The following is a 22,401-nucleotide window of genomic DNA, read 5'->3' as shown; positions in this document are numbered from 1 at the left end:
ATCCGTAGGCCAGGAGCACACTCCGGGAGACACCGGCGCCTCCCGGTGGCTTCCGCGCACGTGCCTGGGCTGGGGCCAGGGCGAGTGGCCGTGCAGTAGTAGCTGGGGCGGGTGAAGCGCCTGGCTCCCGGTGCGGCCGCCGCCCGCCCGCCGGCTCCCGTGGTTGGGCGGAGGAAGTGCGGGACTCCTCCTACCCACCGTATTAACATGCACCCAGAGGCGGGTGACCAGCCCAGCTTCGCCTCCCAAGCCTGCTGCGTCTTGGCGCTCAGTCTCCGCGCCAGACGCGAGCGCTGCGCTCCGGGCGGGCGCCACAATCCCGAGGACACGGCCTCGTCTACACCTCCTGCCCCCGGGAAGCGGTAGCATCAGCGGCGGGAGCGACCGAAGCAGCCTCGGCTCTTCTTCCCTTACCCTGCTGAGAGCCTGTCCTGACCGCGGGACACCCCTTCCGTCCTCTCTCGGAGGTTCCTGAGACTGACAGTCCGACGCAGGGAGTACCGAGGGCCGCAGCAAGGTAACGCCGGGCTGCGCGGCGGGGCTGGGGCGTGCGCGCCTGGCGGCCGCCACCGGGCCTGGGACGCGCCACTGCTGCGGTCGCAGCGCACTAGATGTCTCTTGCCCGTTGTTGCGAGGTTGCCGCTTTCTCGCCAGCGGAGGGACGATGGGCTGGGCTCCTGGCCGCCTGCCCGCGCGCACGACCACTTCTCCGTCGCCTGGAGCGCACTCCCGGGCGCGGCCCCCTGAGCATCCCGGGAACCCCAGGTCCGGCGCGTCCCTCTCCAGGCGGGTGGTCCTCGGCGCTCTTTCTGGAGCCCAGGGAGCAGACTAATTCTAATTGCGACAGGGTCCTGGAAGGGGGTGGGGAGAACACCTCCCCTGGCTGCCTCCAAGAACCAAATTCACACCTTCCCCGGCCCCCAACGCCTAACGTGCTCTGCAAAGGAGGAGGGGGCCACTCAACTGCAGGGGATTTCCCGACTCTTGGGTCAATTCCAAAGCAAGTTGTTGCACTTGCTCTTTAGGTGACATTTTGGCATTGGTTGCGGAGAGAGCCTCCTCCATGTGTGTATGCGCGCGCGCGTAAAAGAGAAAGCCAGAGAAACAGGCACAAAGAGAGACAGGCACAGGGTGAGACTGAGATAAGGCACACACGCACGCACGCACACACACACACATTCACATACACATACATATACACACACACACAACGGGGTCCACGGGAAAGGCAATCGGAGAGTCGCCCCCGCTCACGGTCGAGGCCAGTTCCTCGCGAATCGCGTGGCGAGCGATGAGACCCGGTATTCAGAGACTTGAATGAACGCGCTGAAGCCGAGAGCAAACGAGACTTCTCCTCGAGCCCGGAGATATAACAAATTGCACTTTCATTGAGGGGTATTGCAGCTGCTGGAGGGACCTTCTCAGGGCCACGCGGGGATGAAGACGCTGCATTCAGGGCTTGGACAGCTTCGTTCTTTGGGCAAGGCGAGCTGACCCTGTTTTGCTGGGTGGCCCGGGGGGCCTGGAAAGAGGCAGCCCGCTGCTCAGCTGCCCGAGACACTGAATGCCTGTGCCTGAGCGCCGCTCCAGCACCGGCTCCCGAGCTCGCCTCCCTCCTGGCCAGTAGCGCTGCGGAATTTTCTAAGAGGGAGACTTGAGTAGTATGGGAAAGGGCTTGAGGGGTACAGAGACAGTCAGGACAGGGACACCAGTGGGTGAGATGTTATTTCTTTTATGGACTCAGGCAAGACTGTACACTCTTAGTACAGTGAGCCTGACTCCGTTGCGAGAGAGATCGATGCTCCTTGTCTCACCTGGCAGTAACACGTGAAGTTATGAATTACAAGATGAAAGACATATAATAAAAGTATCAACTAAAGACAGATCTTTAGCTTTGATAGTGCTCATTTGTGCTGATGAAACAATCTGAGTTGTAGTCAGACCCTGTGATGTGAAATTTAGAATAAGAAAGTGATTTTAGGACTGAACGTGTACATCTTGTCAATTATTTTTACCAGGAAGGTGCTAACTGCCTTTTGACTGCTATTTATAGCAGAATTTCAGTTGCAGGAAACAACTTTCTACTGGCCTATCTAATTTTGCATATTTAGCAATAGCCCTTATCTCAGCTTGAATGGAAATGAGATGAAGGCAAGAGGTGTTATAAGTACCCTAATTTATGTCATGTAAAAAGGATAAAAGTTTTCTTTGGTTAAATTTTTAAATGGAAATTCAGAGCCCTAAGAAATATTGAGTAAATCTATGCAGAATGTATAAAATGTAATGTTTAGGTTATAGAAGCTACCCTTTGTTCAGAAAATTCATATTCTGTCATGAAGTAGGAAAGTTTATAGGAATCTGGTGTTAATAGACTTGTTATTAATTTTCTCAGGATTAATTACTTCAGTTTTAAGTTGCTATAGGGAAGTCACTGCCTTGAAATAGTCCCAATTCCAGGTCTAAAATTTCCTACTTATCTTTTAAATTGCCTCATTGAGGAGAAAGTATTAGTTACTTTATATAAGAAAAAGAATGCATTTGTAAATATGAGATAGTTTTTTATAAAAATTATGTCTCTATATCACACACTAACAATTGTGCTTTGGGGGAATAATACATGTAAGAGTTTTCTTCATGAAATATTTTCAAGAGTTAGCAGCTTTAATTTCTTCTTCACTATAAATTTTATTCTGACAAGATAAAAACTTTAATGAACCATAACAGTGATTATTAAAATCAAGACCTTTTCCTCAACATATTATGGAACCCATACAGAGAAATAGCCTAAAACTAAGTGCTGTCCTGCTTTCTAAGTCCTTCTAAGCTTAAGTGTCCTATTGAATCAGAACTGGCAATACAAATTGCATGTTCTTAGATTTAACTCTATGTATACCTTTGTTCTATGTAGCCATCTAGATAGATTATTTTTTAAATATATTATTAAAACTGTGAAGAGGGGAACTGGAATTTTGCTATCTGTTCCATTTAGCATATTTACTAGTATAGTAATGGTTCAGCTACAACTTAATTGAGACATGTATCATATTCTTGGAATAGTAACTTCTGTGGAAACATTCAGATTCAGCATTCAGATTTTGATTTTGTATTAAAAATACAGAAAAAAATAGTTAAATGCTATCTAAATGTGACATTTGCTATCTAAGTGCTTTAGAATGACATTTCTGTGATACACTCAGCTTCGCGTTATGTTGCCTTCTTGGTCATTCTCACAAATTGTTCTACCCTTTACCAGAGGAACTCTGCTCTGGGCTGAAGGATCTGTTTCCTCTTAGGAAACGTTCAATTGGGAGATCTTTATGAAGATTTCATCTCTATAGAAACCACATTTGCCTCTCCTTGCTTAAGGAAATGATATACTTGTAATTTCTTTTGTTTCTTTTCTCTTTTTTCTTTGGTAATTATTTTCCCCTGCTTAAAGAAGCACCATTAAATAGGAAGGCTGAAAGGACTTTTGAAAAATCGAAACACTTCTTTCCAGTCTTCACCTCCCACACTTAAATCTTATGCCTTATGTCTGGTAAGTTGTTCTCTTTATACATTTTTATTTTAAAACACATTTTCAAGAAGGTCCCTTGCTAGCATCCTAAAAATCTTTGTGCTGCTGAGACAGTTGGAGGTTCAAAAGCACCCCATGTATTGGGCTGTCTCTTTGATTTCCAGAAGATCTAAGGGTTTATAATTCTCCATTTAAAAAAAAAAGGAATAATTTCAGTGGCCCTCATATGTCTTTCTCCCTCCTTGCCCCATTTTTTTTTTATCATAGAGCATTTGAAGCTTTTTACTGCCCAATAAAGATGATTTTCTCTGGATGTGTGGTCAGTGTTATTCCTAGGAAGGTTTAAAATATTCTTTTATGACTGAGGAAGATTTAGAACTAATCTTCAGTCATTTAATTTATTAAAACACTCACTGACAACTCATTGTATGAGATACCAGCTACCTGTTCTTTTTTTTTCCCCTAATGCATACCTATTTGGCTCATGCAAAATATATATTTGCTATATATAAAATATTATATAATTAATATACCATTAATGCATAAAGCATTACAGCATTTGTGTAATGTCATATATATGCTGTAAGGCCAGTAGCCGTGGCCACCACCACAGCTGCCTGGCCCATGCAGGTTTGCATTTGATTCAGACAGATGGTAATGAAACAATGGAGCCAAGAACTTGTGGGCCATTACCTTTATTCTAGACTTGTACCAGCCAACCAGTAAAAAACAAACACACGGGGCACCAAAACCCACTCACATGTTCTCCTCTTCCACAGCCAAGAGAATCTTTCTGGTTTTTTCTAGAATCAAAGGCTGCCACCTCACCAGTTCAGCGGAGCTTACAAAGCCCCTCACCTCTGTTCCCCTCAACTCCCTGCCATCTTTCTTGCTTCCTCTCTGCCACCACATGGCCTCTCTCCAGGCAACAATGTGGTCTTCTTCGCTCTGCCAAAATGGCCTCCTAGATCCTCCTTTTAAAACATTCCCATGTGAAAACCCTCCTCCTGCACACATTAGCAACCAAGCTCCTTCCCAAGCAGGAAGGTAATCAGCTGCCCCACATGGGGTGTGGCCATCTTTAACAATAAAAGTAAGCAAAACCAAATAACACAAATTTTACAAACTTATTTGCCCAACATATGCATATATATATATATATATATATATATATATATATATATATATATATACACACACACACACACACACACAAGCTACTTTTATTTACTTTTTGAAACCCTACAACACATAGACCTACAACACAGAGCAAAACATAGGGCCAAGAACAGGAGAAATGAGATGTGGCTATAAGGAGGCTAAAAAGGTGAATGACTTCTCTTTGAGGTGTTTGCTCTCTTGCTCTGATTGCACAGAGGTTGGTTTTGCATATGAGATGTGTTGACCCATCAATTTTACATCCTTCACTGTAGCTAATGGTGGGGGCCAGACACCTGGTGTACAAGTGAGAGACTAGAGATATTTTTTGCCTTTATTGGTTTAAGATTTCTCCTGGTTGATGTTTATTGGTTACTGTAGGATTTGATGATTACTGGGTAGAAAATGACATCCCATTTCAGAAGACCACATCACACACAGGAAGCTCTCGGGATATATAGGCACAGATTTGGGGGCCTTTTTTGGGGGGGGTAGATGAGAATCAACATAGCTAGGCTATGATTGTCCCACTTGAGGTTGCTGTGAACTAGATATCAGTGCCCTGGATCTGCTTGAAGACATATACCCACAGTCCTGGTAACTAAAACTATTCATTTTCATATTCACTCATCATAGTTTGTTGTCACTGCTGATTTCTTTATTTTCTCTCAATGCTTTTTTACCAGATTTTTAAGCAACCACCCAAAGCAATCATGAAGAGTGTGATTTTGTAGTGTGTGAACCTGGTGTTTGGCAGAGTGGCAGTCTTTTTTTTTTTTTTTTTTTTACAGAGACAGAGAGAGAGTCAGAGAGAGGGATAGATAGGGACAGACAGACAGGAACGAAGAGAAATGAGAAGCATCAATCATTAGTTTTTCGTTGTGACCGCTTAGTTGTTCATTGATTGCTTTCTCATATGTGCCTTGATCGTGGGACTACAGCAGACCGAGTAACCCCTTGCTCAAGCCAGTGACCTTGGGTCCAAGCTGGTGAGCTTTTGCTCAAACCAGATGAGCCCAAACTCAAGCTGGCGACCTCGGAGTCTCGAACCTGTGTCCTCTGCATCCCAGTCTGACACTCTATCCACTGCGCCACCGCCTGGTCAGGCAGAGTGGCAGTCTTGTCGAAGCTGTGGATAAGCAATTAGGAGGGGAGGATTTGTGCTGGGACTTGCTTATATCCCTAGCGTGTGTATCTCAGTCTGCACCAGGAGGACTCAGAGACATTTAAGATCCCTCAGGTGGCTTGTGGGAAGGTCTCTCTCTCTGGGCACATTTCCAGCTGACACGGTTTTGGCTAATTTTAAAACATCTGCTAGAGTAACTTCCCTTTTAATTCTACTACTGGAGAATGGCAATGAGCATATGACAGGAGGACAGGCATTAACCCTCACTCTAACCTTGTGGTTATAACCTTTCCCAAAGGACCCTTTCTTTCCTGGTTTCAATTTCAGTGGAAATGCAGGGTGAAGTCTATTTCTGGACTAGAAATTTCCCTGCTAGATATCACAGAGATTTCTCTACAAAACACATGCTACAATTTCAGAGGAAAATGGCATTTTGATCTTGTCTCAGACTTTGCAAACAACTATTCTTTGATATGATTCATCATACTACTCTAGTAAAAAGACAGGGCACAGCTACTGCCTTCAAAGTTCTTTTCCCAGACATGAACCCAGAAAGCAAAGGAACTGTTTTAATTTTTTTTTTCAAACAGGGAGGCACTTCTCCATTCAGAGTTTTGAATAGGCAGCAGAGCAACCTTGGAGCCATGACACATTGAGAAGATTATTGTGGGAACCTTGGCCTAGGCAATTCAGATGAGACTTATTTGACTCTCTAGCTTCTACGAAGCTGGATAAGATGTCTCTCTCCCTGGAACACTGTTTCTCACATTATTTCCTCTTTCCTAAACTTCAGCTGAAAAGTCACTTAGTAAAGCCTATCAGTTGAATGCAGTTTTAGTGCTTTGTACTTCTTTTGGTGATCCCTTTATAGTATATAAAGACTTTTGTGATTATCCAATCCATTGCCTTCCCCACTCAACTATGCCCTTTATGAAATCAAGAACTAAATGTAATGTGTTAAGCAAATATCACCAATGCCTAATAGAGAACCTGGTACTTAAGTAAACATTGGTTGAGTGACTGAGTGAATGAACAATGGCCCGACTCTGTAAGGTCCATAACTCCAAGGGTAGTGTTACCTGGCTTTGTATGGCCCCCTTTTGCAGTTTCAAACTCTGCATTCTTTGGTCTTAAACATACTCTGATAATATTTGGTAGACACAGCGCTAAAATAAAATAAGAATTAAAAACACACAAAAGACTCCTATTCCTTCCTTTCCCTCTTCTTTCTTACTCAAACATATTAATAGTTTAACCACTCTACTTGCTTGTGTATTGAATGTATCCCTGCCTTTCAAGGCTTAGCGCAAGCTTCCTTCTGGACCTGCACCCCATAGGATTGAGCATTCCTTCCTATAACTCCTTCGAATTTGATACATATTTATATCTTGATCTTGTATTTATTTTTTGTTTATGTGCCTGTCTACCTCCATGAGACCAGAAGCTTAAGAAATAATAGAAACAGTGGCTAGAATAGGATTTGCATATGCAAGGTTACAACTGTTTATTAAGGAATGAAAGATAATAGGGATGACAGGGGATAGAGGAGTGACTACAACTGATTGTCTCTTTATAGGTAATTAGTTAGAACCTATGTGAGTTGGCTCTTGTTCATAGAGGTATTGGAATCTACCATTTAAATTTGTATGGAATTATATAGCCTTGTAATTATTTCCATGACTTTTTTGTGCAAATTTCTGGTCAGGCATAAAATACATCCTGTCTTATTCTATGCTTCTGTTATACTTGAATGATGTGGTGAAGTTGGCCAGCTTTATAGATATGCTAACCTACCACTTGGCATGCTGCTTGAGATGCTAGACCCAGTGTTCACCCTTAAAAAAACCTGTGAGGAAAAGTAAGGTGCAACGTGGGGCATAACCAATGTTTTTAAAAAGTGTGGTGTGTAATAATTTCTCTAGATCTGCATTTCTTTCACCCTTTTAGTAGTACGAATATTCATGTATGTCCTCGGGCCTCCTGACCATCTAGAGTATGATCATACTTGTGTAAGGCAACATTTAAAAAAGGCAAATATATGTTCTTCTTGTTTCCATAAATTGATTACCAAACAAAAATGATTTTAAGTCAATAAAACTGTAACTGGAAATAATTTCCTTTTTTGAAAAAAAAAACAAAAACGCACTCCTAGGGGTCAGCAAGCATGAAAAAAAAAAAAGAACCTTCACTATTCAAAGGGTTAATTAACAATTTAAAATACTCTGCTTTAAGAATCCTAAGGGATCTAGATGACAGATGTTAGATATTTGCTATGTATACAGTTTTTCCAAGAATCAGCAAACAAAATACAATTATAACATCTTCAGTAAGTCATTCATGTGGAGAATACAGAAGTGCAAAACATAATTCAAATCCCTGGGAAGCTTAAAATTTAATTCAAATGATATGATTAAGATGTAATCTTAAGAAATTAAGAAAGTTACAAAATAAGACTAAGTGCTCAAATATCTGGGACCAATCGTACTTTTCTTAGGTTTTTATGGAACACTAGAGTTCAACAAAGAAAGAGGACATTGTGGAATGCTTCCTAAAGAGGAAAGTCTTAAGCTAGACTAGTGTGGTTGGGTAAGAGTTAAATGAAAGAAGGCTTAGCTTTACAGATAAGGCAAAATATTGTTTACAAAGACATAGAGATGCAAAGCAACTTGACATATTCCTGGTTCAGGGAGATGGAGTTCTGCATTTAATTAGGCCTGGAGATGAATTTGATTGAGATGGATGAAGATACACTGTGGATGATTTTAATGACTGTATAAGAATGTTCAGAGTGGGTAGGAACATTGAAGGATTTTCAACGGACAGTAATATGAAGAAATGGCCTCTTGAATTGATGGAAGTAGATCATTCTACTGCTGGATTGGGACAGACAGAATCATTAAGAGGCCATTGCTCTAACTGAGGAATACATGATAAGAACCAGGTCTAGGGAAAGTATGAATGGAAGAAAAGAAGACATGAAGTATTTGGAAAAATTTTCAAGTAATATTTGACTCTCTCCTTTCTCTTTTACCCTATATCTGTGTCTCAAACTAATTTTCAGTTCTTTATTATTACTTAAAAATTATTTTGAAATATTTCAGTATCACCCCAAAAGTAAAATAATATTATAAAAAACACCTTTGTAGTCACCCCCAGATTATAAAATAAGTATGAATCAAGTGTGGATTCTATTACTATTTCCAGTATACTGAATTGGTGTGTATCATTTCCATGCTTTTCCTTAAACTTTGCTCCATATCTATATGTACCTAAGTAATATAGTCTCATTTTGCTTTTTGCTGTTTTAACTCTGTATAAATAGTAACATGCTCTTTGTAGCCTTCTTCACCTTACTTTAACTGACAGTTTTTTGTTCATTCATTTAGATTTTCTTTCTTTGTTTTTACTGCTATCTGGTATTCCATTGAATAATGTATCATGATTAATGTCTCAATCTTTTGTTGATGGATGTTCAGGGTGTTTTTTAGCAAGGCTGCAATGAACATTCATATATATACTTCCTTGTGCTAACCTTTCCTTAGGATGTCTCCTTCGCAGTGGAATTTCAGGAGGATGAGATTTATATGTTAACATTTATCCCATAATGCCACATTTTGAAAAAGGGCTGTACCTCTTTATATTCCCACAAGCAATCTATAAGAGCTCCTTTTATTCCTTATCCTCACCAATCCTGGTGATACAATCTATTTTTGCCAATTTTTAAAAAATATATATTTTTCTGAATTTAGAAGCAGGAAGTCAGTCAGACAGCCTCCCGCATGTGGCCAACCAGGATCCACCTGCATGCCCACCAGGGGGCGATGCTCTGCCCATCCGGGGCGTTGCTCTGTAGTTGCCAGAGCCATTCTAGTGCCTGGGGCAGAGCCCATGGAGCTGTCCTCAGGACTTGGGCCAACTTTGCTTGATGGAACTTCGGCTGCCTGAGGGGAAGAGAGAGAAAGAGAGAAAGGAGAGGGGGAAGGGTGGAGAAGCAGATGGGCGCTTCTCCTGTGTGCCCTCGCCCAGAATTGAACCCAAGACTTCCACATGCTGGGCTGACGCTCTACTGCTGAGCCAACTAGCCAGGGTCTATTTTTTGCCAATTTTATGGATGTGAAATGATATCTCCTTGTAGCTTTAATATGTTGTTCCCCGACTGCCAGTAATGTTTAACTTTTTTTCCTGTCTTGATTAATATTCAGGTTTCTGTGTAATGCTTAATTATATAAGTTGTCTACTTTCCTCCTCCTTAAAAAAAAAACCTGGCTTCTCAGAGCTATTTATATATTCTGGATATCAGAGGTTTTCTGTCCTATGTAGTTCAATGATCGTTTCTGAACTGGTTGCTTCTCTTTTCATTTTTATGATGTCTTTGGGTGAAAAGATTATTTTTAAAATATAAAAGTTGATACTTTTTTTCCTATTATAAGGTATAATTGACATATATTACTAAAATGCATTTTTGATTCATCTCTTTATGGTGTAGATAACTTACCTCGTTTAAGAAATCTTTCCCAGTTCTGAAGTGATGAAGGTATTATCCTGTCATATCTCAAGAACTATTAAAATTTTATTTAAATTACTTTTAGTTCTTCAGGACTCTTTAGTTAATCTTTTAATTTTTTTATAAAGTGTTTAATAACATTGCACATTGAACAAACACCTAAGTTCTCTTGGTCTTCATTTCTTTCCCATGAAGTTAGAGTTTGAAATAGCTTTACACAATTCTGTTGTAGCCGCTTCTCTTCAAGAGGTAATGATTTTATGACTGGAATACACAGAAGGCTCTTAATGGAGTTTCTTGCCTTCAGGGTCTCCCTTCGTCTGATTAAACTTGCATCAAGATATACTCTTCTAGGCCCTGGCTGGTTGGCTCAGCGGTAGAGCGTTGGCCTGGCGTGCGGGGGACCCGGGTTCGATTCCCGGCCAGGGCACATAGGAGAAGCGCCCATTTGCTTCTCCACCGCCCCCCCTCCTTCCTCTCTGTCTCTCTCTTCCCCTCCCGCAGCCGAGGCTCCATTGGAGCAAAGATGGCCCGGGCACTGGGGATGGCTCCTTGGCCTCTGCCCCAGGCACTAGAGTGGCTCTGGTCTCTACAGAGCATCGCCCCCTGGTGGGCGTGCCGGGACCAGCCGGGCGCATGCGGGAGTCTGTCTGACTGTCTCTCCCCGTTTCCAGCTTCAGAAAAATACAAAAAAAAAAAAAAGATTTACTTTTCTAAAAAACCATCAAGGTCATTGTGAGACTCCTCAAATTTTTTCCCTTAAAACTACAAGGGTAGCAATCCTGTTTGTTTTACTCCCTGGTGTCCCCCGGGTCCGGGCACATTCCTGGACTATGCTTGGCATTCTGATGTGTGGTTGGTCCATGCCCATGAAGACACAGCTGGTTCCCTTTGTTGCTCATTTCCATCTGTAATTAGTTCCTTACATCAAACCTCTTCTCCAGCACGACCACCCTTGCTTGTCAGGACCACGCTATTCTGACACCTTTTTCTTCTTCTTTGTTTTCTTGTGCTTCATGTATTTAAATCCTTGTCTGTTTGAATTTCTAGGACAAGTGAAGTCAGGAAATTATTTTCCCCCTTCATGATCTTCTATACAGTTTTGAGTATGTTATCACGAGCCAGGCCTTCTTTTAAAATAATTTTTCCAAAGCCCGCTCTCTTTCAAGGTCCAGTCAAATCATCAAATCTCACCTCTCACATGAACAATTAATTATATGACATCTTGAACCCAGGATAAACTCTCCTCTGACATCCAGTTGCATTTTTCTGAATCATTCATTTTATGGCTTAGAGTTTAAACATTTCATGTGAATATGCCTAGATTTAAAGCTCCTCTAAGCAATGAATTGGCTTATGTGCCTTTTTGTCTCTCCTCAGCCTAAACACCGTGGCCAGCACAGTGGCTTTTCAATGTGTAGCAGCTGCTTTCTTGATGATTAGTAATTAGTTATTGGAGATGGTATAGGCTGAGTGGAGATTTGGAGTGTGAAGACATTTAGAATAGGGACATTGCCGGAACATAGAAGAGTTTGGAATAACGAGCTAATTTGCAGTGAGAAAAATTGAGCTTGATTTATATTTATTTATTTATTTTTTTGTATTTTTCTGAAGTTGGAAACGGGGAGGCAGTCAGACAGACTCTCGCATGCGCCCGACTGGGATCCACCCGGCATGCCCACCAGGGGGCGATGCTCTGCCCATCTGGGGCGTTGCTCTGTTGCAACCAGAGCCATTCTAGTGCCTGAGGCAGAGGCTACAGAGCCATCCTCAGCGCCCGGGCCATCTTTGCTCCAATGAAGCCTTGGCTGCGGGAAGGGAAGAGACAGAGAGGAAGAAGAAGGGGAAGGGTGGAGAAGCAGATGGGCGCTTCTCCTGTGTGCCCTGGCAGGGGATCGAACCTGGGACTCCCGCATGCCAGGCCAATGCTCTACCACTGAGCCAACCGGCCAGGGCCATATTTTTAAAACATTTTTGGATTAAAATTTATTTGGACACTGGTTAACATAATTATACAGGTTCCAGATGCCCGATTTCAAAACACAGCTCTGCATACCGTATTGCAGGGGTCCCCAAACTACGGCCCGCGGGCCACATGCGGCCCCCTGAGGCCATTTATCCGGCCCCCCGCCGCACTTCCGGAAGGGCACCTCTTTCATTGGTGGTCAGTGAGAGGAGCATAGTTCCCATTGAAATACTGGTCAGTTTGTTGATTTAAATTGACTTGTTCTTTATTTTAAATATTGTATTTGTTTCCGTTTTGTTTTTTTACTTTAAAATAAGATATGTGCAGTGTGCATAGGAATTTGTTCATAGTTTTTTTTATAGTCCGGCCCTCCAACGGTCTGAGGGACAGTGAACTGGCCCCTGTGTAAAAAGTTTGGGGACCCCTGCCGTATTGTGTGTTCACTTTCCAGCTATTCTAGTCCTGCTGATTTTTGAGACAATATTGGACATGTCCCTTCTTTAGCAACTTGGGGAACAATAAACCTGAGTTTTATGAAATGATAAAGTTTGAGGTGTTAATTAGGGCATTATTGGTTAGAAGGTGATCGTCAGATTCCTGATATGAGCAGTATGTTTCAAAAAGGAATGTTACCCTTCTACCCCCCGATTCTGATTCTGCTATTGAGTTATCTAACTAGCTAAATGACTTTAGACAAATTAATTAGTTTTTGGAGCACATTTTTTTCATCAGAAAAATGAAGATAATTAAACAGACAGAGTTTTTTTAAATGATTAAATTAGCCAACTTATATGAACTATCTATATAGTTCAATGGTGGGCATTAATAAATGCTGTTGTTAACAATATATTTTATCAGCAAGAACTAATCTGCTAACTATCTTCTTACATAAAGTAATACCAATTAAAGAATTTTAAAAATTACTTGTCCAGTGATGTAATATTTTTCTTTTCCTATTGAAAATTCCTAGATCTTATTTCATTTTTCTTTATTACGTGATAAGTGACAGCATTCACCAAAAAAAAGCTATAGTAGCTACCATTTATTAAGCACTCTGATCTTTGAGCTATTGAAGAATGTAACTTTTAGCATTTCCTGTAGGCTCCACGAGATGCATTTATAGGGAAAGAGACCCATAGTTCCTATAGCCCAGCCCTGACATGGTACCATATGCTTTGAGCAGACTACAAAAGATATAAAAGTCATGTTCTCCCCAAAGAGTTAATTTTGAAACAATGCCTTTAAAGCAACATTCAAAATGTAAATTTTAATTTACTCTGATTATGATGCATATTTATTAAGGCAAAATAAGGAAAAAAATCCAGAAGCTAACCAGAGAGAGGCAGTTGTGCTTGATGCTTACAGAGTAGCATCTCCTAACCATTAAGGTAAGATTAGAGTTAGCTGTACATTGATTGGCAGGTGGGGCACACACGACTTCTGATTGCACCTACTCTCTCAGCTCTGTGGGGCCTGTCTTCTGCCTTCGAGTCAGATGTCTTTAGTCAGCTCACAGTTTCTTTCTCAGAAAGAGCTGAACAGATGAAAAACAATACAAAACAGAGTGAAAACTTTACTGATATATAGGTGAGGAAATTCCATTGGTTTTTCATTAAGGGAAAGATTTCGGAGTGTTCAATCTTGATTATTTGGGTTTTATAGCTTTTTTATCTGTTATAGTAACACAGTATTTCATATCTTACGATTTAGGTTTAAAACCCGATAGAACCAAATACAAAATCGTTTTTCTTATGTATTTTTTCCTTTAGGAGTTCCCTTTGGGTAAAATGATGGCACACATAAAATCAGCAAAGATGCTCCAAAGCGAGCTAATAAACACATTAAATGTGGCAATACTTATTTACAGATAAGTTTTATTCTAAAGGTGTGCTTATCAATTCAATATTTTTGGACATCTAACAGAATTATCACATAGCCCTGGCCGACTGGCTCAGTGGTAGAGCATCGGCCTGGCGTGCAGGAGTCCCATGTTCGATTCCTGGCCAGGGCACACAGGAGAGGCGCCCATCTGCTTCTCCACCCCTCCCCCTCTCCTTCCTCTCTGTCTCTCTCTTCCCCTCCCACAGCCAAGGCTCCATTGGAGCAAAAGTTTGCCCGGGCGCTGAGGATGGCTCTGTGGCCTCTGCCTCAGGTGCTAGAATGGCTCTAGATGCAACAGAGCGATGCCCCAGATGGGCAGAGCATCGCCCCGTGGTGGGCATGCCAGGTGGATCCCGGTAGGGCACATGCGGGAGTCTGTCTGACTGCCTCCCCATTTCCAGTTTTGGAAAAATGAAAAAAAAAAAAAAAAGAATTATCACATAGTAATTGCTTTATTTTGTGGAGACCAGCTAATTTCTAAAGTTTTGGGGGGGGCCCATCTCCTACGAACAGAATACTACTACTCTAATAAAAACCCTATCTATCTAAAATTCAGTATACTATATCTATGAAAAAAAGAAATTATAAATTGTCATTAGGAATATACTTCACCCTCCTGCCAGAGAATTAGGGACCCCTGGGATGACACTCAGGTGATGGCAGGTACCACCCAGAGGTAAGGTTTCCCTTGATCCAGGACCTGACACTGGTGAAGGCATGAGAGACGTAAAAGATTTTCCTCAAAGCAATTAATAATTTTTAAATATTTTCATTTCTATAAACTTGTGTTTTTGAAAACACTAGAAGGAATGTCCAATATAGCTCAACTGTTCATATTGTGTCCTACATTGAGAACCAAGATGTGTAGGTTATTTATAAATCAGATGTTAGAAAGTTAGGAGTGATATATAAAACTGTGTTCCTTTGTACTGAGGTTGTTGTTTTTTTCCAGATATTTTAATATGCATTTCAAATCCTGGAGATTCCAACTGTTAGGTGATGGGAATTACCAATTCATTCATTCATTTATGCATTCATTCATCAATCAACGGTAATTGAATGAATAACTACTACATGCCAGGCACTATTCTAGGTGCTTTGAATTCAGTCCTGAACAAGGACAAAAGACAAAAGGCATGTCCTTTTAGAGTTCACATTCAAGTGGCAAGAAACAGACAACTAGCAATAAACATAATACTTCTTTTAGAATGTTAGAAATGAATGATAGGAAAAAAAATAGAACCAGATGAGAGGGATTATTGAAGTATTGTTCTTTGACTGATTTCTGGCATGAGAAAAAAAATAAGCTTCTTTAGTGTTATTTTTTAAAATTTAGACCCTCACTTGAATTGTTTTAGTCTTAGGATTTGGCACACTCTAGGAGACGTGTGGAATTTTTTTCACTGCTGTGTCATTCTTTCATCCTTTCTGTTTTAACAGCAGTCTAGATATTCCTCAGATATAGTATATACCATATTGCATTGTAGCTCCTTGTGTTTTTTAAATTTTCCACTAGGTTATGAACTATACATATGATGTTTCTTACAAATTTGTATTCCTGTAATAATAATTCTAGTAATAATAATAGTGATTATGTATCTAATTGAATGCTCTCTATGTGCTCAGCACTATGTAAAAAGTGATATTATACTTTACAGAATATCTTCTCAGATCAGAGAGGTACTATAGGTGGAGCTAGTAGGTGAAGAGAAGTCTCTTATCACCAGGCTTTGTACCCCCTGGGGACCTAACCCAGTGCCTGGCATTTGGTTGGCATCCAAGAAAATATAAAGTGAAATGAAGATCAAGTAAGCTGCAGTATTGCAAAGCTGATACTCTCAGAAATGTGTTTCCAGTTGCCTGCAAAATATCCCTCCTCTAGTTTACAGTTGTTTCACTTCACAGCCTGGCTAGCTCGGGAGGTGGTTATTAGGAAATTCTGAAAATTCTGGAAGTGACACTTCCTTAACTTTCCTCCCTCCCTCCCTCCCTCCCTCCCTCCTTTCCTTCCTTCCCTCCCTCCCTCCCTCCTTTCCTTCCTTCCCTCCCTCCTTCCCTCCCTCCTTCCTTCCTTCCCTCCCTCCTTCCCTCCCTCCCTCCCTCCCTCCCTCCCTCCCTCCTTCCTTCCTTCCTTCCTTCCTTCCTTCCTTCCTTCCTTCCTTCCTTCCTTCCTTCCTTCCTTCCTTCCTTCTCTCCCTCCCTCCCTCTTTCTTTTCTTTTCTCTTTTCTTTTCTTTTCTTTTCTTTTCTGTGTGTATTTTTATGAAGTGAGAAGCGGGGAGGCAGAGAGACAGACTCCTGCATGCACCTGACTGGGATCCATCTGGCAGGCCCACCAGGGGGCGATGCTCTGCCCATCTGGTCTGTTGCTCCATTGCAACCAGAGCCATTCTAGCACCTGAGGCAGACACCATGGAGTCATCCTCAGTGCCCAGGCCAACTTTGCTCTGATGGAGACTTGGCTGGTGGTGGGGAAGAGAGAGACAGAGATAAAGGAGAGGGGAAAGGGTGGAGAAGCAGATGGGCGCTTCTTCTGTGCGCCCTGGTTGGGAATCAAACCCGGGACTTTCACACGCCAGCCTGAAGCTCTACCGCTGAGCCAAATGGCCAAAGCCTTCCCTTATTCTTCTTTAATTCTTTCCTCCCATTTCTAGATATCTCATAGGTAGAGAACACAACAGAAACAGAATTACTTCTGCTAAAATCACAACCCTCTCATTTGAATAGGTGAAGCTATTTTGTTCTATAATGCCTGTTTTAGTAAGGAATCTTCTTTTTTTAATTTTTAGTTTTCCCTTGATTTTTACTAGTGCCTGCTTAAATGGGTTCTTTCAGGATGCAGGCATTTTGATGGCATCAAGCACCAAGAGTGTAATCTGTTACCTTCCTCTTTCCACTGCCTCTTCCTACTTGTTGGAGAAGTTTTGTATGACAGAAGTCAGTCTCTGTGGAAGCTTTTGGGGTGTGACCATCTGCTTTCCCTGATCAAAATAGGTCCCTTCTTTCCAGCAAAGGGTATGTCAGCAGCAAGAGGAGCATTGCTTGTCTGCTTCTAGTTGAGTAATCTTTCTGAAAGGACAAATGAGCACATCCCTCAAAGACAAACACAAACATGGATGAAGTCTGCAGTCAGGACATGGGTTAGGGGGCACACATAGAGAACCTGGCAGCTTTTTCAAGGTTCCAATAAGGACTTTTCATGGCAAGGGGGAAAGAAGATGTTATATCATGCTCCTAATATATCCGTGAAAGAATGTGCTCATTGCTTAAGTCTTTGTAATTCAGCCAGAGGGAATTAAACTTCAATCTGTTTAAATAGACATTGGTAAATCAACATTGCTGTATCCTTAACTCAAGAGAAAGGTGATTCAACTGGCCTGTAAAATATAAGAATGTCACTCTATGTATATAGGTGTTATTTATTTATTTACTTATTTAAGGGAAAGCATCTATAAGCATCCCTTCCTCAGAGAAGTAAATATTGATATGAGGTATTAGACTCATGGAAATGATCAGAAGTGGAAATGAAGGTGAATACATATAAAGCTGATAGAACAAGGAGTGCCAGTTGTACAGTTATTGCCGTCTTTGTGTCATGAACAACAAGCCTTAACTCTTTCTTCCTATGTTTCCGTAAAGATAATTTCTAATGCTTTGTTTTGTTCTGAATTGCTTTACATTATTGACTCCAAATGAATTTGAATGTTTAATTGGCACAGGACATTAACTTTGTGAAAACTCTAGACTAGTCATAGTAAAATATTATAGTAATGTACTAATAGTAATGGATTAATCTGTTGAACACAGGAAATATTATACCCAGATGCTTGGCCATTTTCCACTCTATATAAATGTCCTACAAATTCAAATTCAGTTTTTTATATTAGACATGGTTTTAAAATTGATTTCCATAAACATGTATGAAACACATATGAGTCAAAATATTTTATAATATTCCATAACTGAAATAGAGTAGTTATATATGTTTAAGTATAAGATGTAAGGATAGCCTGACCAGGCGATGGCGCAGTGGATAGAGCGTCAGATTGGGATGCGGAGGACCCAGGTTCGAGACCCTGAGGTCGCCAGCTTGAGTGAGGGCTCATCTGGTTTGAGCAAAGCTCACCAGCTTGGACCCAAGGTCGCTGGCTCAAGCAAGGGGTTACTTGGTCTGCTGAAGGCCTGCGGTCAAGGCACATATGAGAAAGCAATCAATGAACAACTAAGGTGTCGCAATGAAAAACTGATGATTGATGCTTCTCATCTCTCTCCATTCCTGTCTGTCCCTATCTATTCCTCTCTCTGACTCTCTCTGTGTCTCTGTAAAAAAAAAATAAAAAATTAAAAAAAAGATGTAAGGATAACTATTATTTTCTAAAATATTTTGTTCTAGCTCTCTGGAATTTTGCCGCATCCTTATTCTCAACTTCTTTTCACATAACTGTTATTTTTTTCTCATTAATGCCACTCTTATTTATTTATTTATTTATTTATTTATTGAATTTATTAGGGTAACATTGGTTTATAAAATTAAACAGGTTTCAGGTGTACAGTTCTTCAGTACATTGTCTGTATATTGTATTGCATGTTCATCACCCCAAATCAGGTCTCCTTTCATCACCATTTATCCCTTTTTTACTCTCTTCTACCTCTCCACACCCCCTTTTCCTCTTGTAATTATGACACTGTTGTCAGTGTCTATGAGTTTTTTCTTTGCTTAATTCCTTCACTTTTTTCTTTTAAAATTAATTTATTTATTTATTGTGTTTACATAGATTCTAGTGTCTCCCTGAATGCATCCCCCCTCCCCCCGTATTCTCCTCAACATCTCCCTCACCCTCCCAACAGCTCCCTTCCCCTTCCCTTCAGGTTTAATTCCGTTCCTCAGTTCACATTGTTCCTTGGATTTCTCAAATGAGTGAGGTCATATGATATTTTTCTTTCTCTGCCTGGCTTATTTCACTCAACATAATAGTTTCCAGGTCCATCCATGTTGTTGCAAAAGGTAAGATTTCCTTCTTTTTCATGGCCCCGTAGTATTCCATTGTATATATGTATCACTACTTTTTAATCCACTTGTCCACTGAAGGACACTAAGCTAAAATTGATCTTCACTTTTAATGCCACTTTTGACCACCATTTATAAAGTAGTTCAACCTGTCTCCATTATTTTCTTCCTTAGCCCCCTGCTTAGCATAGAGCTTCTTAAAAATATTTGTCAAATATTGGTCCTTAATATTTGGCCAAAGCATGAAAGCGAGGTAACAAATTACTCAATAATTTAAAATTCTTGCGAATAATAACAAGGTATGTTTGAAGATAAAGTTTAAATAATTTTTAGCTTAAGAAATGTGTTTAAAGCTTTAGTCTTAAGTCTGAATTCTATGCATATGTCAGTTCCTAATCAGTGCTTGGGACCTCATCAATAGAAATGGCATCATCCCCATTTCAGTGAACTCACAGGCCAGTGAGAAAGAAGGAACAGAATGGATTCAACCCATTGAGGGTAGTACATGATGGGAAATTACAGGGCAGGCACTGTGGCAGGACTGAGCAAGGATCAAGTCAGCAGGTGAGTATCAAGGAGGGTTTCTCAGATGATTGGATTAATGATCTCAAAGGAATGTCAGGGCTGGGAAGAAAGTGAGCAGTGGTTCTTTCCTGGGTCTTTTCAGTCCATGTATATGAGCCCCCTCCTCTTTATGTCTTTATGTTGCTCACAACAGTGCCCTGTCACATGTAATCTGTACCTCTCTCAAAGTCTCAGTTTCTTCATGTTTCAGTTGACAAGGATGACCATGAGAGTTTGAGGTTTCCTTAAAATACTAATAGTCTGTGAGCTATAATTGCACATGAGCGTTGTGTTACATAGAAGTTTCAGTGAAACAGGAAATGCCCACTGGTGTTGAATTCCTTTATAAACTGTAGGATTGCAAGCACAAGCTGGGGATCGGCAATTAAATTTTGAAACACTGGGAAATCTGTGAAGGGACATTATGTATATTTTATGAGAACTAGGTAAGTAAATGTAACAAAAGAAACTGAAGATGAATTGCATTTCTTGGGGGACTATGGGATATACTCTTAGAGAGAGTGACTAATGAAAATGAGGAAATAAGGCCCTGGCTGGATAGCTTAGTTGATTAGAGTATTGTTCTGATATGTCAAGGGTGTGGGCTTGATCCTGGGCAAGGCACACACAAAATTCAACCAATGAATGCATAAATAAGTGGAACAATAAGTTGATATTTCTCTCTCTTTCTTCCTCCCCCCTTCTAAAATCAACAACTAAAAATTGAAAAATTAAAAAGAAAGTGATGAAGGGAAAATTGAATGGGAAGAATGGAGGTAATGAAGTGGGATTAATGAGTAAGTGACTGATCATTGGGAAGAAGTAGGAGAGAATTTAAACAGTTGCCTTGAGTTGAAAATCTTGAACTCAAAAATTATTTTAATCCATTAGCAAATAGAGTCAGACTTTAAGTCATCACAACTATATATATATATATATGGATATATATATATATATCCATATATATATATGAATTAATAAATAAAGGTTATGAACACTTTTAAGGATCATGGGCTAAAATATGATAGCCAAAATGATTTTTTAAGGAGTTAAAATAATGTAGGATTTCTTAGACACTAGTGTCAATCTAGTACTTTAATAACATTTATTGATCCTTTCTTTGCATTTCTGTGTTTGATGCTGAGACATGAAGGACCAGGTCACAAGGAACTGGCATGTAAGCAAATTTGGCAATATGTTCTAGAAATTGAACATGAGATACTTCCAGAAGCTGGAGAAAGTGTATGTAAATCTTCCAAATAATCTGTGCAAGCTCTTGAGTTTTTTTTTAAAGGGAATAGTCCATTATTTTGAAGACAACAATTAGCCCTACTAAAAAGAAATAAATCTTTTTAACAGCAAATTTACCAGACAATGAAGAGAAATTGGTAAACACAATCAAGATCATACCATCATAACACATTACATTAGTTATTATTAATAAATCAATTATTTAGGAATTTTAAAAAATACAAAAGAGGCCTAAAACATAATTCTCACATTGAAGTATCTCACTTGGCAATGATTTTCCTTATCTCTAATGTTGCATTAAAAATCATTGTCAATATTTCAGTCAGTCGATATTCTTCATTAAGTTTCAGAAATGAACCAACCCATTTTTTTCTTCATTCCTTAGTAACTTTATTGGATTTGCCTCTTGGTTACTTTATGGTCGTTTTGAAAAAATTATTTTTTTTCCAAGTCCTGGCAGAGTGGATGGAGAAAACCAAACTCTCTCTTCCATTGTTTAATCACTCTTTTTGTTTCCTACAGATAAAGTGAAATTTATGTGATAGTTTATGAATTATTGATGATGTTACCTAAATTCTTTATTGGCATAAATAGGACTTTGACTGAGCAGGAGCTGTAAGTAAAGTACTTTAATTAAATATAACCACTGTTAGACCCATGAAGAATGTAAACCCATAGTTTTAAAAAGAGAAGCCAGTTCTTCTTCAGAAAGACACCTTGCTGAATCTAAAAATGAACTAATTTGTCATCATTTCACTTCCTATCCATATGTATCAGCAACTCTCCACCATGTGTAGACATTGGAATTATCCAAGGAACTTCAAAATATGTGATCTCAGCCTGACCAGGTGGTGACGCAGTGATAGAGCATTGGCCTGGGATGCTGAGTCCCCAGGTTTGAAACCCCAAGGTCACCTGCTTGAGTGTGGGCTCATCTGGCTTAAGCACAGACTCACAAGCTTGAGTGCGGGTTCACTAGCTTGAGTGCGGGGTCACCAGCTTGAGTGCTGGGTCACCAGCTTGAGTGTGGGGTCACCACCTTGAGCGTGAGGTCATTACCCCATGGTTGCTGACTTGAGCCCAAAGGTTGCTGGCTTGAAGCCCAAGGTCGCTGGCTTGAAGCCCAAGGTCGCTGGCTTGAGCAAGGGGTCACTGGCTTGGCTGGTGCTCCCCAGTCAAGGTACATATGAGAAAGCAATCGATGAGCAACTAAGGTGCCGCAACTACAAGTTGATTCTTTTCATCTCTCTCCCTTCCTGTCTGTCTATCTGTCCCGTTCTCTTTCTCTCTCTCCTCCCCTCTAAAAGAGAAAAAAAATATGTGATGTCAGGCCCCATCCTAGGCTCCATCTCTAGGACGGGTTCAGGTATGAGCATTTACAAAGCTTATCACATGATTTTAGGGCACATGATTCCAAGGAGCATCTA

The 22,401-nt window shown here is 40.6% G+C and overlaps 1 protein-coding gene across 4 annotated transcripts in view; it reads left to right on the top strand.

Annotated features, from left to right (window-relative positions):
- The first annotated feature begins 227 nt into the window (after window positions 1-227).
- The window catches only part of DLGAP1 (DLG associated protein 1), a 978,693-nt gene continuing 956,519 nt past the window's right edge, over window positions 228-22,401 (top strand). For all 4 annotated transcript variants that reach the window (XM_066353621.1, XM_066353619.1, XM_066353620.1 and 1 more), the window contains exon 1: window positions 228-517. The gene's annotated coding sequence lies outside the window, so the exon portion shown is untranslated. The remainder of the gene's footprint in view (window positions 518-22,401) is intronic.

The sequence above is a fragment of the Saccopteryx leptura genome, chromosome 11, assembly GCF_036850995.1.
Source record: "Saccopteryx leptura isolate mSacLep1 chromosome 11, mSacLep1_pri_phased_curated, whole genome shotgun sequence".
NCBI lineage: Eukaryota > Metazoa > Chordata > Mammalia > Chiroptera > Emballonuridae > Saccopteryx > Saccopteryx leptura.
The sequence above is the reverse complement of the archived record's forward strand: the minus strand, read 5'-3'. Positions and strand labels throughout refer to the sequence as shown.